Below are 17916 nucleotides of genomic sequence, written 5' to 3'. Positions count from 1 at the left end.
GAGAGATAAGTGATCTTATTTCCCAATTCCATTATGCTAAAGACAATGTATATACATTTTCAGAATCTGAGATTGAATCTATACTATACAATACTGCTATTAACGATGAGACAGAAACAGCCTCTCCTGAAATAATTTATAGAGACTTGCTACGTCTTAAAAAGAAGGAGATAGATTTTTTCCTTCATGGAGTGTCTCTGAGCGATTATTATAAGAGCAAAATGATCCTACGAGGCTTTAGGGTACGAAATTGTCCAACCACTGGACGTTTCGATCCACAATTTTGTAAGCGTTGGATTGGTATCTTAAACCGTTGTTCGTTTGATTTAATGATTTTGGTAGTAGAACAGTCGACAAAGGAGTTGCAGATTATCAAAGAAAAAATTTCAAGTTTTGAATGGGTTAATTTGGCCACATTAACCACTGATTAAAGTTTAGATTGGTTGGATCGTTTAAAACAACAAATAGCCACTTACAAACGTGATTTATTACAGTTTAAGAAAGAAAAGCGCACTAAAGTGGAGAATGATTATGATACGCATACTGTCTATAGATGGTTAAGTGGGAAGAATCACAATGAACCCCGACGGCCTTTCTTTAGACATAACAAAAAATTTCAGAACAATAATAATAAAAAAAAAAAATGACGCGCTTTGATACTGATTCTTCGGTGGAAAATGAGGGATCTAATAGTGAGAATGGGCAACCGCAACAACGTAGAAGACTTGCCACCCCTTTAGACACCCGTTCCAGAGTAACTACCACAGTCCCTTTAGGAAAAACAAAAGGAATAGAACCAGACGGGGGGACAGTATAAAAGGCAGCACCAAGCATCGCGGCAGACCCCCTGCGAACAAGAGAGTTTAATTTTCGTTCCAAGCACAGGAGTGGATGAATTCCAATGGAACATTGAAAAATACGAGTTAGCAAGGAATTTACGGTTAAAAGAGTACTTTGGACACAGTGGGGATTCATCTGGGACAATTCCACAACAATTAATAAAATTTAGACAGAAGTCCAAATTTGATCCGGTGTCTAACAACCACAGTATAAAGACATACATGCGCTTATTGGAACATGAAACACGTGCTGATATAAAAAGGAATAGTAACAACCAGCATCCCAATTTAACCGCAATGGAAAGGGAAGCCCTTAAATCATTGGCAAGAAACCATGAACTGGTATTCAGACAGGCGGATAAAGGCGGGGCCATCGTCTTACCGGACTGGTATTCAGACAGGCGGATAAAGGCGGGGCCATCGTCTTACAGGACTGGCAAACCTATAAATCGGAAATACTTCGCCAATTAGGGGACATTGATGTATATATTAAGTTACACAGAAATCCTTTGGCAATATGTAGACAGCAGCTAATTGATTTATTATGCATTGCCTTAGATTGTGGTTTGATAACTGAGGATGTAAAAGAGCTTCTTATCCCAGCCTATCCGGTTATACCTATATTTTATACAATACAGAAAGTCCATAAAGGGTTAAACCCGCTACTTGGACGTCCAATAGTATCAGCATAAGATTCATTGTTTCAACCGGTGGCTACACTGTTAGACGCACTTTTACAACCATTGATTCAGAAAGAGAGTTCTTTTTTACTTGACACAACAGCTTTTTTGAATAAATTGAATAAGGTGGTGATTAATGATACTGAATATTGGTTGGTTTGTTTAGATGTGGTAAACCTATATACATCAATACCACATTCCTTTGGATTAGAGGCTGTGAAAATCTTTTTGAATGCTAAGAGTGATTATTCTGCTGATAAAATAACCATTATTTTGCAATTATTGGATCTGATTTTGCATAACAATTTTTTCTTGTATAACAATGAGTTTTTTCTGCAAGTAAAAAGCTGCGCAATGGGTAGCTCGATTGCTCCGGCGTATGCCAATATTGTTATGTTTATAGTAGAAAACGCTTTATTTTTTTTATGATGGGGATATTAGCCAGCATATCATACAGTTTTCAAGATTCATAGATGATTTATTCCTTATTTGGCATGGTGATGTGACAATTGTATTATCATTAATAGAGACGCACAATCAATCTCTCAGTCCTATTAAATTCACTCACACAATATCTCAAAGTACAGTTAATTTCTTAGATGTTAAAGTAACATTAAGGGACAAACGCATTCATACCAGCCTCTACGTAAAGCCCACTGATAGGAACACTTTTTTAAAAGCTCAGAGTTGTCCTCCTCAAGCTATGATTAACAGTTTACTGTACTCCCAGATGATCCGCATACACAGAATTAATAGCGATTATGTGGTTGCAGAACAAGAAATCGATATATTAATACAGAAATTTTTACAACGTGGTTACGATAAAAAATCTTTCATGAGAGACAAAGAGCGAGTATTAGCTATGGATAGAACATTGTTGCTCAATAAATCTAAAACGAAGGATAAACAGACTAAATGTATCCCTTGGGTTAGTACATTTAACACTTCATCGGAGACAATTAAAAAAATATCGAAGAATAACTGTCCGATTATACAGAGTGACCCCACTTTAGGGCTACAGGAGTATAGATTAATGCCTTGTTATAAACGAGGCCGTAGTCTGAGAGACATTCTTGTGAAAACGGATATAACAGGATTAAGTAAAAAATCGGGAATTTTTGGCCACAGTAAGAATGGCTGCTTTAAATGTACATGTGTAACGTGACAGTTTCTGTTGACTGGAGATGTATTCTATGACCCCCCACATGGGAAAACCGTACAGAATTCGATATCACTTTACGTGCAACTCTAGCTTTGTAATTTACCAAATTGTGTGCCCTTGTGTCCTTAGCTATATAGGCAAGACTGAATCGAAATTCAAGGAACGAATGGGGAATCACAGAACAGCAATCCGGGCAGCAACAGCCAGTAGCGCGTCACTTTGCTGAAAAACACCATTCGTTGACAAGCCTGAGATATCGAATGATTGATACGGTTTTACCTTGTACATGGGGAGGTAACAGACCATTAAAGCTTTTACGTCTAGAGGCGAGATGGATACACCGCCTAAATGTCATGTCTCCTAAAGGGTTAAACGAATGTATCACATATTCGAGTTTACGGTAAAAATCGGGAGCTTATGTTTTATATATGTTTAGTAATGTGTAGCTCGAATGTGATTCATGCCTGATTAACAATAATACCGCAAAGGGTTAATTCCATTTGGGTGTATGGTATACATAATTGGGTTGTGGTGTTTCAGTCTCAATTGCAGGTATAGTGTAATATATCATTCAGTAATTATCTCTCTTTAACATCTAAAGTCATATGATTAATGTATCAGAATGGTAGAGACGATTGTAGCAGATTGCTGAATACAAATGTTACGTTTTAACACATTTTGCTTCTGATGATAAGTTTTGTCTTCCACTGCTAAACTTGCCATTGTTCGTAAATGACTGCTGCTTTCATTCAGTATAAGTGAAGTTTTAGTATATTGTATTTGTTTTATGTGGTCGGTGTAGTGGTTTTCTAATTTTTATCTATGTATGAACACTGTTTCTGGTTGCTATAGCAATCACATTCACACTGACGTCATATGAGACCTTTGGTGGTCCATTGTTAATGACGTCAGAATGACTCACACACCGGCGGCGTGGGTGATTTTCCCGTCTGACTGGTCCCTGAGCCCTGCACAGTATGTATATATTAAGGTACTTGTGTGTATTTGTATCATTTCCTGATGACAATTTGACAAATAAATTGAAACGTTGAAGAATTGAGGACAGTAGTCCATTAGCACGAGTGCCGCACCTTTGCAATATATATATATATATATATATATATATATATATATATATATATATATATATATATATATATATCCAACCAAGGTTTGCTGGCACTCCAATTCCAAAACAACTGCTCTGGTGCACAGTAGAAATAAATCAATATATATCCAGAAAAGTAACTGGCACTCTGGAGTCTGAGCAATTAGTAGAAATAGCTTTTATCCACGGTCAACGTTTCGGGGGTCTTAGCCCCGTCATCAGGACATAACAGTACAGCATACATGTATGCTGTACTGTTATGTCCTGACGACGGGGCTAAGACCCCCGAAACGTTGACCGTGGATAAAAGCTATTTCTACTAATTGCTCAGACTCCAGAGTGCCAGTTACTTTTCTGTATATATATATATATATATATATATATATATATATATATATATCTCAATATTTGGTGAAAATCTCCTTAGTACATTTATTTCTTTATACATTTGTATTCTTCTTACTTGTTATATAAATAAAGAACATCATTTTCCACAAAGCCTTAGTTAATATAAATTGCACATACCACGCAGGTTCTCAGCAATAGCATAATAAACGTCAGATGCACAGTACAGTGTGGTAGAGTCAGATGCACAGTACAGTGTGGTAGAGTCAGATGCACAGTACAGTGTGGTAGAGTCAGATGCACAGTACAGTGTGGCAGAGTCAGATGCACAGTACAGTGTGGCAGAGTCAGATGCACAGTACAGTGTGGCAGAGTCAGATGCACAGTACAGTGTGGCAGAGTCAGATGCACAGTACAGTGTGGCAGAGTCAGATGCACAGTACAGTGTGGTAGAGTCAGATGCACAGTACAGTGTGGCACAATACTAGAGCACATTTTTCTTTAGTTTCTATGTACTGTATAACACGTTACCAGACAAAGGATCGCTGGTTACACTGGGATACAAGGGCTGTGGTACAAGGTACATATTATCATTGGAGGTAACACGATTGAATACACTTTGCTTGCACGTTGGTTACTCATATGGTAGCATGCACATACAGAGTTACACAACTAGACAATACATGGTATTTAGCTGCAATATGACATTGTGCATGATGATATTTTATCGCTTTACAGAAAAGATAATTAAGAATAATTCAGATTATTTCCATTATAGAAAAAGAAAGAATAAAGATGAGAATTTCTGTGATGTAAGACGTCTATTTTCCAGACACTTTCCTAAGAGACGCCCCACTCCCTGCTACATACAGCATAGTATGGGAATAACCTTACCTTAGAGAGCAGGATCAGGAATCTGATACAGGCAGGTGCTATGCAGCCGGTATATATACACCTTGGAAGACAGGGTCCAGGAACAGCCAGGAGGCAAATCACACAGCTGCCAAATGTCACATAGGAAACACCAAAATATTATAATGTGTAACACAATCTGTCCCAAGCACAGTGTCATGTTTACACCCGGTCTACACCAAGAAGTACACACAGGATGGAAATTCACCCTATTCATGTTTATGTGTAATATAAGAGATCCCCATCTACACAAAGGATGTAAAGTCATGCTATTCATGCTTCATGTGTAATATAAGAGATCCCCATCTACACAAAGGATGTAAAGTCACCCTATTCATGCTTCATGCGTAATATAAGAGATCCCACAGCTACACAAAGGATGTAAAGTCACCCTATTCATGCTTCATGTGTAATATAAGAGATCCCCCAGCTACACAAAGGATGTAAAGTTACCCTATTCATGCTTCATGTATAATATAAGAGATACCCATCTACACAAAGGATGTAAAGTCACCCTATTCATGCTTCATGCGTAATATAAGAGATCCCCATCTACACAAAGGATGTAAAGTTACCCTATTCATGCTTCATGTGTAATATAAGAGATCCCCCAGCTACACACAGGATGTAAAGTTACCCTATTCATGCTTCATGTGTAATATAAGAGATCCCCCAGCTACACAAAGGATGTAAAGTTACCCTATTCATGCTTCATGTGTAATATAAGAGATCCCCATCTACACAAAGGATGTAAAGTTACCCTATTCATGCTTCATGTGTAATATAAGAGATCCCCCAGCTACACAAAGGATGTAAAGTTACCCTATTCATGCTTCATGTGTAATATAAGAGATCCCCATCTACACAAAGGATGTAAAGTTACCCTATTCATGCTTCATGTGTAGTATAAGAGATCCCCCATCTACACAAAGGATGTAAAGTTACCCTATTCATGCTTCATGTGTAATATAAGAGATCCCCATCTACACAAAGGATGTAAAGTTACCCTATTCATGCTTCATGTGTAATATAAGAGATCGCAATCTACACAAAGGATGTAACGTTACCCTATTCATGCTTCATGTGTAATATAAGAGATCCCTCATCTACACAAAGGATGTAAAGTTACCCTATTCATGCTTCATGTGTAATATAAGAGATCCCCAACAACACACAAAGGATGTAAAGTTACCCTATTCATGCTTCAGGTGTAATATAAGAGACCCCCATCTACACAAAGAATGTAAAGTTACCCTATTCATGCTTCATACGTAATATAAGAGATCCCCATCTACACAAAGGATGTAAAGTTACCCTATTCATGCTTCATGTGTAATATAAGAGATCCCCCATCTACACAAAGGATGTAAAGTTACCCTATTCATGCTTCATGTGTAATATACGAGATACCCATCTACACAAAGGATGTAAAGTTACCCTATTCATGCTTTATGTGTAATATAAGAGTTCCTCATCTACACAAAGGATGTAAAGTTACCCTATTCATACTTCATGTGTAATATAAGAGATACCCATCTACACAAAGGATATAATGTTACCCTATTCATACTTCATGTGTAATATACGAGATACCCATCTACACAAAGGATGTAAAGTTACCCTATTCATGCTTCATGTGTAATATAAGAGATCCCCCAGCTACACAAAGGATGTAAAGTTACCCTATTCATGCTTCATGTGTAATATAAGAGATCCCCCAGCTACACAAAGGATGTAAAGTTACCCTATTCATGCTTCATGTGTAATATAAGAGTTCCTCATCTACACAAAGGATGTAAAGTTACCCTATTCATACTTCATGTGTAATATAAGAGATCCTCATCTACACAAAGGATGTAAAGTCACCCTATTCATGCTTCATGTGTAATATAAGAGATCCCCATCTACACAAAGGATGTAAAGTTACCCTATTCATACTTCATGTGTAATATGAGAGATCCCCCATCTACACAAAGGATGTAAAGTTACCCTATTCATACTTCATGTGTAATATAAGAGATACCCATCTACACAAAGGATATAAATTTACCCTATTCATACTTCATGTGTAATATACGAGATACCCATCTACACAAAGGATGTAAAGTTACCCTATTCATGCTTCATGTGTAATATAAGAGATCCCCCATCTACACAAAGGATGTAAAGTTACCCTGTTCATGCTTCATGTGTAATATAAGAGATCCCCCATCTACACAAAGGATGTAAAGTTACCCTATTCATGCTTCATGTGTAATATAAGAGATCCCCCATCTACACAAAGGATGTAAAGTTACCCTATTCATGCTTCATGTGTAATATAAGAGATCCCCCATCTACACAAAGGATGTAAAGTTACCCTATTCATGCTTCATGTGTAATATACGAGATACCCATCTACACAAAGGATGTAAAGTTACCCTATTCATGCTTCATGTGTAATATAAGAGATCCCCATCTACACAAAGGATGTAAAGTTACCCTATTCATGCTTCATGTGTAATATAAGAGATCCCCCATCTACACAAAGGATGTAAAGTTACCCTATTCATGCTTTATGTGTAATATAAGAGATCCCCCATCTACACAAAGGATGTAAAGTTACCCTATTCATGCTTCATGTGTAATATACGAGATACCCATCTACACAAAGGATGTAAAGTTACCCTATTCATGCTTCATGTGTAATATAAGAGATCCCCCAGCTACACAAAGGATGTAAAGTTACCCTATTCATGCTTCATGCGTATTATAAGAGATACCAATCTACACAAAGGATGTAAAGTTACCCTATTCATGCTTCATGTGTAATATAAGAGTTCCTCATCTACACAAAGGATGTAAAGTTACCCTATTCATACTTCATGTGTAATATAAGAGATCCCCATCTACACAAAGGATGTAATGTTACCCTATTCATGCTTCATGTGTAAAATAAGATTTCCTTATCTACACAAAGGATGTAAAGTTACCCTATTCATGCTTCATGTGTAATATAAGAGATCCCCCAGCTACACAAAGGATGTAAAGTTACCCTATTCATGCTTCATGTGTAATATAAGAGATCCCTATCTACACAAAGGATGTAAAGTTACCCTATTCATGCTTCATGTGTAATATAAGAGTTCCTCATCTACACAAAGGATGTAAAGTTACCCTATTCATGCTTCATGTGTAATATAAGAGATCCCTCAGCTACACAAAGGATGTAAAGTTACCCTATTCCTGCTTTATGTGTAATATAAGAGATCCTCATCTACACAAAGGATGTAAAGTTACCCTATTCATGCTTCATGTGTAATATAAGAGTTCCCCCATCTACACAAAGGGTGTAAAGTTACCCTATTCATGCTTCATGTGTAATATAAGAGATCCCCATCTACACAAAGGATGTAAAGTTACCCTATTCATGCTTAATGTGTAATATAAGAGATCCACATCTACACAAAGGATGTAAAGTTACCCTATTCATGCTTCATGTGTAATATAAGAGATACCCATCTACACAAAGGATGTAAAGTTACCCTATTCATACTTCATGTGTAATATAAGAGATACCCATCTACACAAAGGATATAAAGTTACCCTATTCATGCTTCATGTGTAATATAAGATTTCCCCCATCTACACAAAGGATGTAAAGTCACCCTATTCATGCTTCATGTGTAATATAAGAGTTCCTCATCTACACAAAGGATGTAAAGTTACCCTATTCATGCTTCATGTGTAATATAAGAGATCCCCATCTACACAAAGGATGTAAAGTTACCCTATTCATGCTTCATGTGTAATATGAGAGTTCCTCATCTACACAAAGGATGTAAAGTTACCCTATTCATACTTCATGTGTAATACAAGAGATCCCCATCTACACAAAGGATGTAAAGTTACCCTATTCATGCTTCATGTGTAATATAAGAGTTCCTCATCTACACAAAGGATGTAAAGTTACCCTATTCATACTTCATGTGTAATATGAGAGATCCCCCATCTACACAACGGATGTAAAGTTACCCTATTCATGCTTCATGTGTAATATAAGAGTTCCTCATCTACACAAAGGATGTAAAGTTACCCTATTCATTCTTCATGTGTAATATAAGAGATCCCCATCTACACAAAGGATGTAAAGTCACCTATTCATGCTTCATGTGTAATATAAGAGATCCCCATCTACACAAAGGATGTAAAGTTACCCTATTCATGCTTCATGTGTAATATAAGAGTTCCCCCATCTACACAAAGGGTGTAAAGTTACCCTATTCATGCTTCATGTGTAATATAAGAGATCCCCATCTACACAAAGGATGTAAAGTTACCCTATTCATGCTTCATGTGTAATATAAGAGTTCCTCATCTACACAAAGGATGTAAAGTTACCCTATTCATTCTTCATGTGTAATATAAGAGATCCCCATCTACACAAAGGATGTAAAGTCACCCTATTCATGCTTCATGTGTAATATAAGAGATCCCCATCTACACAAAGGATGTAAAGTTACCCTATTCATGCTTCATGTGTAATATAAGAGTTCCCCCATCTACACAAAGGGTGTAAAGTTACCCTATTCATGCTTCATGTGCAATATAAGAGATCCCCATCTACACAAAGGATGTAAAGTTACCCTATTCATGCTTCATGTGTACTATAAGAGATCCCCATCTACACAAAGGATGTAAAGTTACCCTATTCATGCTTCATGTGTAATATGAGAGTTCCTCATCTACACAAAGGATGTAAAGTTACCCTATTCATACTTCATGTGTAATATGAGAGATCCCCCATCTACACAAAGGATGTAAAGTTACCCTATTCATGCTTCATGTGTAATATAAGAGTTCCTCATCTACACAAAGGATGTAAAGTTACCCTATTCATTCTTCATGTGTAATATAAGAGATCCCCATCTACACAAAGGATGTAAAGTCACCCTATTCATGCTTCATGTGTAATATAAGAGATCCCCATCTACACAAAGGATGTAAAGTTACCCTATTCATGCTTCATGTGTAATATAAGAGTTCCCCCATCTACACAAAGGGTGTAAAGTTACCCTATTCATGCTTCATGTGTAATATAAGAGATCCCCATCTACACAAAGGATGTAAAGTTACCCTATTCATGCTTCATGTGTAATATACGAGATACCCATCTACACAAAGGATGTAAAGTTACCCTATTCATGCTTCATGTGTAATATAAGAGATCCCCCAGCTACACAAAGGATGTAAAGTTACCCTATTCATGCTTCATGCGTATTATAAGAGATACCAATCTACACAAAGGATGTAAAGTTACCCTATTCATGCTTCATGTGTAATATAAGAGTTCCTCATCTACACAAAGGATGTAAAGTTACCCTATTCATACTTCATGTGTAATATAAGAGATCCCCATCTACACAAAGGATGTAATGTTGCCCTATTCATGCTTCATGTGTAAAATAAGATTTCCTTATCTACACAAAGGATGTAAAGTTACCCTATTCATGCTTCATGTGTAATATAAGAGATCCCCCAGCTACACAAAGGATGTAAAGTTACCCTATTCATGCTTCATGTGTAATATAAGAGATCCCTATCTACACAAAGGATGTAAAGTTACCCTATTCATGCTTCATGTGTAATATAAGAGTTCCTCATCTACACAAAGGATGTAAAGTTACCCTATTCATGCTTCATGTGTAATATAAGAGATCCCTCAGCTACACAAAGGATGTAAAGTTACCCTATTCCTGCTTTATGTGTAATATAAGAGATCCTCATCTACACAAAGGATGTAAAGTTACCCTATTCATGCTTCATTGTAATATAAGAGATACCCCATCTACACAAAGGATGTAAAGTTACCCTATTCATGCTTTATGTGTAATATAAGAGATACCCATCTACACACGGGATGTAAAGTTACCCTATTCATGCTTCATGTGTAATATAAGAGATCCACATCTACACAAAGGATGTAAAGTTACCCTATTCATGCTTCATGTGTAATATAAGAGATCCCCATCTACACAAAGGATGTAAAGTCACCCTATTCATGATTCATGTGTAATATAAGAGATCCCCATCTACACAAAGGATGTAAAGTTACCCTATTCATGCTTCATGTGTAATATAAGAGTTCCCCCATCTACACAAAGGGTGTAAAGTTACCCTATTCATGCTTCATGTGTAATATAAGAGATCCCCATCTACACAAAGGATGTAAAGTTACCCTATTCATGCTTAATGTGTAATATAAGAGATCCACATCTACACAAAGGATGTAAAGTTACCCTATTCATGCTTCATGTGTAATATAAGAGATACCCATCTACACAAAGGATGTAAAGTTACCCTATTCATACTTCATGTGTAATATAAGAGATACCCATCTACACAAAGGATATAAAGTTACCCTATTCATGCTTCATGTGTAATATAAGAGTTCCTCATCTACACAAAGGATGTAAAGTTACCCTATTCATGCTTCATGTGTAATATAAGAGATCCCCATCTACACAAAGGATGTAAAGTTACCCTATTCATGCTTCATGTGTAATATGAGAGTTCCTCATCTACACAAAGGATGTAAAGTTACCCTATTCATACTTCATGTGTAATACAAGAGATCCCCATCTACACAAAGGATGTAAAGTTACCCTATTCATGCTTCATGTGTAATATAAGAGTTCCTCATCTACACAAAGGATGTAAAGTTACCCTATTCATACTTCATGTGTAATATGAGAGATCCCCCATCTACACAACGGATGTAAAGTTACCCTATTCATGCTTCATGTGTAATATAAGAGTTCCTCATCTACACAAAGGATGTAAAGTTACCCTATTCATTCTTCATGTGTAATATAAGAGATCCCCATCTACACAAAGGATGTAAAGTCACCTATTCATGCTTCATGTGTAATATAAGAGATCCCCATCTACACAAAGGATGTAAAGTTACCCTATTCATGCTTCATGTGTAATATAAGAGTTCCCCCATCTACACAAAGGGTGTAAAGTTACCCTATTCATGCTTCATGTGTAATATAAGAGATCCCCATCTACACAAAGGATGTAAAGTTACCCTATTCATGCTTCATGTGTAATATAAGAGTTCCTCATCTACACAAAGGATGTAAAGTTACCCTATTCATTCTTCATGTGTAATATAAGAGATCCCCATCTACACAAAGGATGTAAAGTCACCCTATTCATGCTTCATGTGTAATATAAGAGATCCCCATCTACACAAAGGATGTAAAGTTACCCTATTCATGCTTCATGTGTAATATAAGAGTTCCCCCATCTACACAAAGGGTGTAAAGTTACCCTATTCATGCTTCATGTGTAATATAAGAGATCCCCATCTACACAAAGGATGTAAAGTTACCCTATTCATGCTTCATGTGTACTATAAGAGATCCCCATCTACACAAAGGATGTAAAGTTACCCTATTCATGCTTCATGTGTAATATGAGAGTTCCTCATCTACACAAAGGATGTAAAGTTACCCTATTCATACTTCATGTGTAATATGAGAGATCCCCCATCTACACAAAGGATGTAAAGTTACCCTATTCATGCTTCATGTGTAATATAAGAGTTCCTCATCTACACAAAGGATGTAAAGTTACCCTATTCATTCTTCATGTGTAATATAAGAGATCCCCATCTACACAAAGGATGTAAAGTCACCCTATTCATGCTTCATGTGTAATATAAGAGATCCCCATCTACACAAAGGATGTAAAGTTACCCTATTCATGCTTCATGTGTAATATAAGAGTTCCCCCATCTACACAAAGGGTGTAAAGTTACCCTATTCATGCTTCATGTGTAATATAAGAGATCCCCATCTACACAAAGGATGTAAAGTTACCCTATTCATGCTTCATGTGTAATATAAGAGTTCCTCATCTACACAAAGGATGTAAAGTTACCCTATTCATTCTTCATGTGTAATATAAGAGATCCCCATCTACACAAAGGATGTAAAGTCACCCTATTCATGCTTCATGTGTAATATAAGAGATCCCCATCTACACAAAGGATGTAAAGTTACCCTATTCATGCTTCATGTGTAATACAAGAGTTCCCCCATCTACACAAAGGGTGTAAAGTTACCCTATTCATGCTTCATGTGTAATATAAGAGATCCCCATCTACACAAAGGATGTAAAGTTACCCTATTCATGCTTCATGTGTAATATAAGAGATCCACATCTACATACATGATGTAAAGTTACCCTATTCATGCTTCATGTGTAATATAAGAGTTCCCCAATACACAAAGGATGTAAAGTTACCCTATTCATGCTTCATGTGTAATATAAGAGATCCTCATCTACACAAAGGATGTAAAGTTACCCTATTCATGCTTCATGTGTAATATAAGAGATCCCCATCTACACAAAGGATGTAAAGTTACCCTATTCATGCTTCCTGTGTAATATAAGAGATCCCCCAGCTACACAAAGGATGTAAAGTCACCCTATTCATGCTTCATGTGTAATATAAGAGTTCCCCAATACACAAAGGATGTAAAGTTACCCTATTCATGCTTCATGTGTAATATAAGAGTTCCCCAATACACAAAGGATGTAAAGTTACCCTATTCATGCTTCATGTGTAATATAAGAGTTCCCCAATACACAAAGGATGTAAAGTTACCCTATTCATACTTCATGTGTAATATAAGAGATCCCCATCTACACAAAGGATGTAAAGTTACCCTATTCATGCTTCATGTGTAATATAAGAGATCCTCATCTACACAAAGGATGTAAAGTTACCCTATTCATACTTCATGTGTAATATAAGAGTTCCTCATCTACACAAAGGATGTAAAGTTACCCTATTCATGCTTCATGTGTAATATAAGAGATCCCCATCTACACAAAGGATGTAAAGTTACCCTATTCATGCTTCATGTGTAATATAAGAGATCCCCCAGCTACACAAAGGATGTAAAGTCACCCTATTCATGCTTCATGTGTAATATAAGAGTTCCCCAATACACAAAGGATGTAAAGTTACCCTATTTATGCTTCATGTGTAATATAAGAGTTCCTCATCTACACAAAGGATGTAACGTTACCCTATTCATGCTTCATGTGTAATATAAGAGTTCCTCATCTACACAAAGGATGTAAAGTTACCCTATTCATGCTTCATGTGTAATATAAGAGATCCCCATCTACACAAAGGATGTAATGTTACCCTATTCATGCTTCATGTGTAATATAAGAGATCCCCATCTACACAAAGGATGTAAAGTTACCCTATTCATGCTTCATGTGTAATATAAGAGATCCCCCAGCTACACAAAGGATGTAAAGTCACCCTATTCATGCTTCATGTGTAATATAAGAGTTCCCCAATACACAAAGTATGTAAAGTTACCCTATTCATGCTTCATGTGTAATATAAGAGTTCCTCATCTACACAAAGGATGTAAAGTTACCCTATTCATACTTCATGTGTAATATAAGAGATCCCCATCTACACAAAGGATGTAATGTTACCCTATTCATGCTTCATGTGTAATATAAGAGATCCCCCAGCTACACAAAGGATGTAAAGTCACCCTATTCATGCTTCATGTGTAATATAAGAGTTCCCCAATACACAAAGGATGTAAAGTTACCCTATTCATGCTTCATGTGTAATATAAGAGTTCCTCATCTACACAAAGGATGTAACGTTACCCTATTCATGCTTCATGTGTAATATAAGAGTTCCTCATCTACACAAAGGATGTAAAGTTACCCTATTCATACTTCATGTGTAATATAAGAGATCCCCATCTACACAAAGGATGTAATGTTACCCTATTCATGCTTCATGTGTAATATAAGAGATCCCCCAGCTACACAAAGGATGTAAAGTCACCCTATTCATGCTTCATGTGTAATATAAGAGTTCCCCAATACACAAAGGATGTAAAGTTACCCTATTCATACTTCATGTGTAATATAAGAGATCCCCATCTACACAAAGGATGTAAAGTTACCCTATTCATGCTTCATGTGTAATATAAGAGATCCCCATCTACACAAAGGATATAAAGTTACCCTATTCATACTTCATGTGTAATATAAGAGATCCCCATCTACACAAAGGATATAAAGTTACCCTATTCATACTTCATGTGTAATATAAGAGATCCCCATCTACACAAAGGATGTAAAGTTACCCTATTCATGCTTCATGTGTAATATAAGACATCCCCATCTACACAAAGGATGTAATGTTACCCTATTCATACTTCATGTGTAATATAAGAGATCCCCCATCTACACAAAGGATGTAAAGTCACCCTATTCATGCTTCATGTGTAATATAAGAGTTCCCCAATACACAAAGGATGTAAAGTTACCCTATTCATGCTTCATGTGTACTATAAGAGATCCCCATCTACACAAAGGATGTAACGTTACCCTATTCATACTTCATGTGTAATATAAGAGATCCCCATCTACACAAAGGATGTAAAGTCACCCCATTCATGCTTCATGTGTATTATAAGAGATCCCCCATCTACACAAAGGATGTAAAGTTACCCTATTCATGCTTCATGTGTAATATATGAGATCCCCAATATACACAAAGGATGAAAAGTTACCCTATTCATGCTTCATGTGTAATATAAGAGATCCCCATCTACACAAAGGATGTAAAGTTACCCTATTCATACTTCATGTGTAATATAAGAGATCCACATCTACACAAAGGATGTAAAGTTACCCTATTCATGCTTCATGTGTAATATAAGAGATCCCCATCTACACAAAGGATGTAAAGTTACCCTATTCATGCTTCATGTGTAATATAAGAGATCCCCCATCTACACAAAGGATGTAAAGTTACCCTATTCATGCTTCATGTGTAATATTAGAGATCCCCCATCTACACAAAGGATATAGAGTTACCCTATTCATGCTTCATACGTAATATTAGAGATCCCCATCTACACAAAGGATGTAAAGTCACCCCATTCATGCTTCATGTGTATTATAAGAGATCCCCCATCTACACAAAGGATGTAAAGTTACCCTATTCATGCTTCATGTGTAATATAAGAGATACCCATCTACACAAAGGATGTAAAGTTACCCTATTCATACTTCATGTGTAATATGAGAGATCCCCCATCTACACAAAGGATGTAAAGTTACCCTAATTCTGCTTTATGTGTAATATAAGAGATCCACATCTACACAAAGGATGTAAAGTTACCCTATTCATGCTTCATGTGTAATATAAGAGATACCCATCTACACAAAGGATGTAAAGTTACCCTATTCATGCTTCATGTGTAATATAAGAGATACCCATCTACACAAAGGATATAAAGTTACCCTATTCATGCTTCATGTGTAATATAAGATTTCCCCCATCTACACAAAGGATGTAAAGTCACCCTATTCATGCTTCATGTGTAATATAAGAGTTCCTCATCTACACAAAGGATGTAAAGTTACCCTATTCATGCTTCATGTGTAATATAAGAGATCCCCATCTACACAAAGGATGTAAAGTTACCCTATTCATGCTTCATGTGTAATATGAGAGTTCCTCATCTACACAAAGGATGTAAAGTTACCCTATTCATACTTCATGTGTAATACAAGAGATCCCCATCTACACAAAGGATGTAAAGTTACCCTATTCATGCTTCATGTGTAATATAAGAGTTCCTCATCTACACAAAGGATGTAAAGTTACCCTATTCATACTTCATGTGTAATATGAGAGATCCCCCATCTACACAAAGGATGTAAAGTTACCCTATTCATGCTTCATGTGTAATATAAGAGTTCCTCATCTACACAAAGGATGTAAAGTTACCCTATTCATTCTTCATGTGTAATATAAGAGATCCCCATCTACACAAAGGATGTAAAGTCACCCTATTCATGCTTCATGTGTAATATAAGAGATCCCCATCTACACAAAGGATGTAAAGTTACCCTATTCATGTTTCATGTGTAATATAAGAGTTCCTCATCTACACAAAGGATGTAAAGTTACCCTATTCATTCTTCATGTGTAATATAAGAGATCCCCATCTACACAAAGGATGTAAAGTCACCCTATTCATGCTTCATGTGTAATATAAGAGATCCCCATCTACACAAAGGATGTAAAGTTACCCTATTCATGCTTCATGTGTAATATAAGAGTTCCCCCATCTACACAAAGGGTGTAAAGTTACCCTATTCATGCTTCATGTGTAATATAAGAGATCCCCATCTACACAAAGGATGTAAAGTTACCCTATTCATGCTTCATGTGTAATATAAGAGATCCACATCTACATACATGATGTAAAGTTACCCTATTCATGCTTCATGTGTAATATAAGAGTTCCCCAATACACAAAGGATGTAAAGTTACCCTATTCATACTTCATGTGTAATATAAGAGATCCCCATCTACACAAAGGATGTAAAGTTACCCTATTCATGCTTCATGTGTAATATAAGAGATCCTCATCTACACAAAGGATGTAAAGTTACCCTATTCATGCTTCATGTGTAATATAAGAGATACCCATCTACACAAAGGATGTAAAGTTACCCTATTCATGCTTCATGTGTAATATAAGAGGTCCTCATCTACACAAAAGATGTAAAGTTACCCTATTCATGCTTCATGTGTAATATAAGAGTTCCTCATCTACACAAAAGATGTAAAGTTACCCTATTCATACTTCATGTGTAATATAAGAGTTCCTCATCTACACAAAGGATGTAAAGTTACCCTATTCATGCTTCATGTGTAATATAAGAGATCCCCATCTACACAAAGGATGTAAAGTCACCCTATTCATGCTTCATGTGTAATATAAGAGATCCCCATCTACACAAAGGATGTAA

The 17916-nt window shown here is 36.4% G+C and overlaps 1 long non-coding RNA gene across 1 annotated transcript in view; it reads left to right on the top strand.

Annotated features, from left to right (window-relative positions):
* Positions 1 to 3757, top strand: part of LOC135050442 (uncharacterized) — a 73447-nt gene extending 69690 nt beyond the window's left edge. The window contains exon 5 of the long non-coding RNA XR_010241612.1: positions 2811 to 3757. This is a non-coding gene — a long non-coding RNA (uncharacterized LOC135050442). The remainder of the gene's footprint in view (positions 1 to 2810) is intronic.
* The last annotated feature ends 14159 nt before the right edge of the window (positions 3758 to 17916 follow it).

This window comes from Pseudophryne corroboree, chromosome 2 (genome assembly GCF_028390025.1).
Source record: "Pseudophryne corroboree isolate aPseCor3 chromosome 2, aPseCor3.hap2, whole genome shotgun sequence".
In the NCBI taxonomy this organism is placed as follows: domain Eukaryota; kingdom Metazoa; phylum Chordata; class Amphibia; order Anura; family Myobatrachidae; genus Pseudophryne; species Pseudophryne corroboree.
Note: the sequence above shows the minus strand (reverse complement) of the source record. Positions and strands in the feature narration are given on the sequence as shown.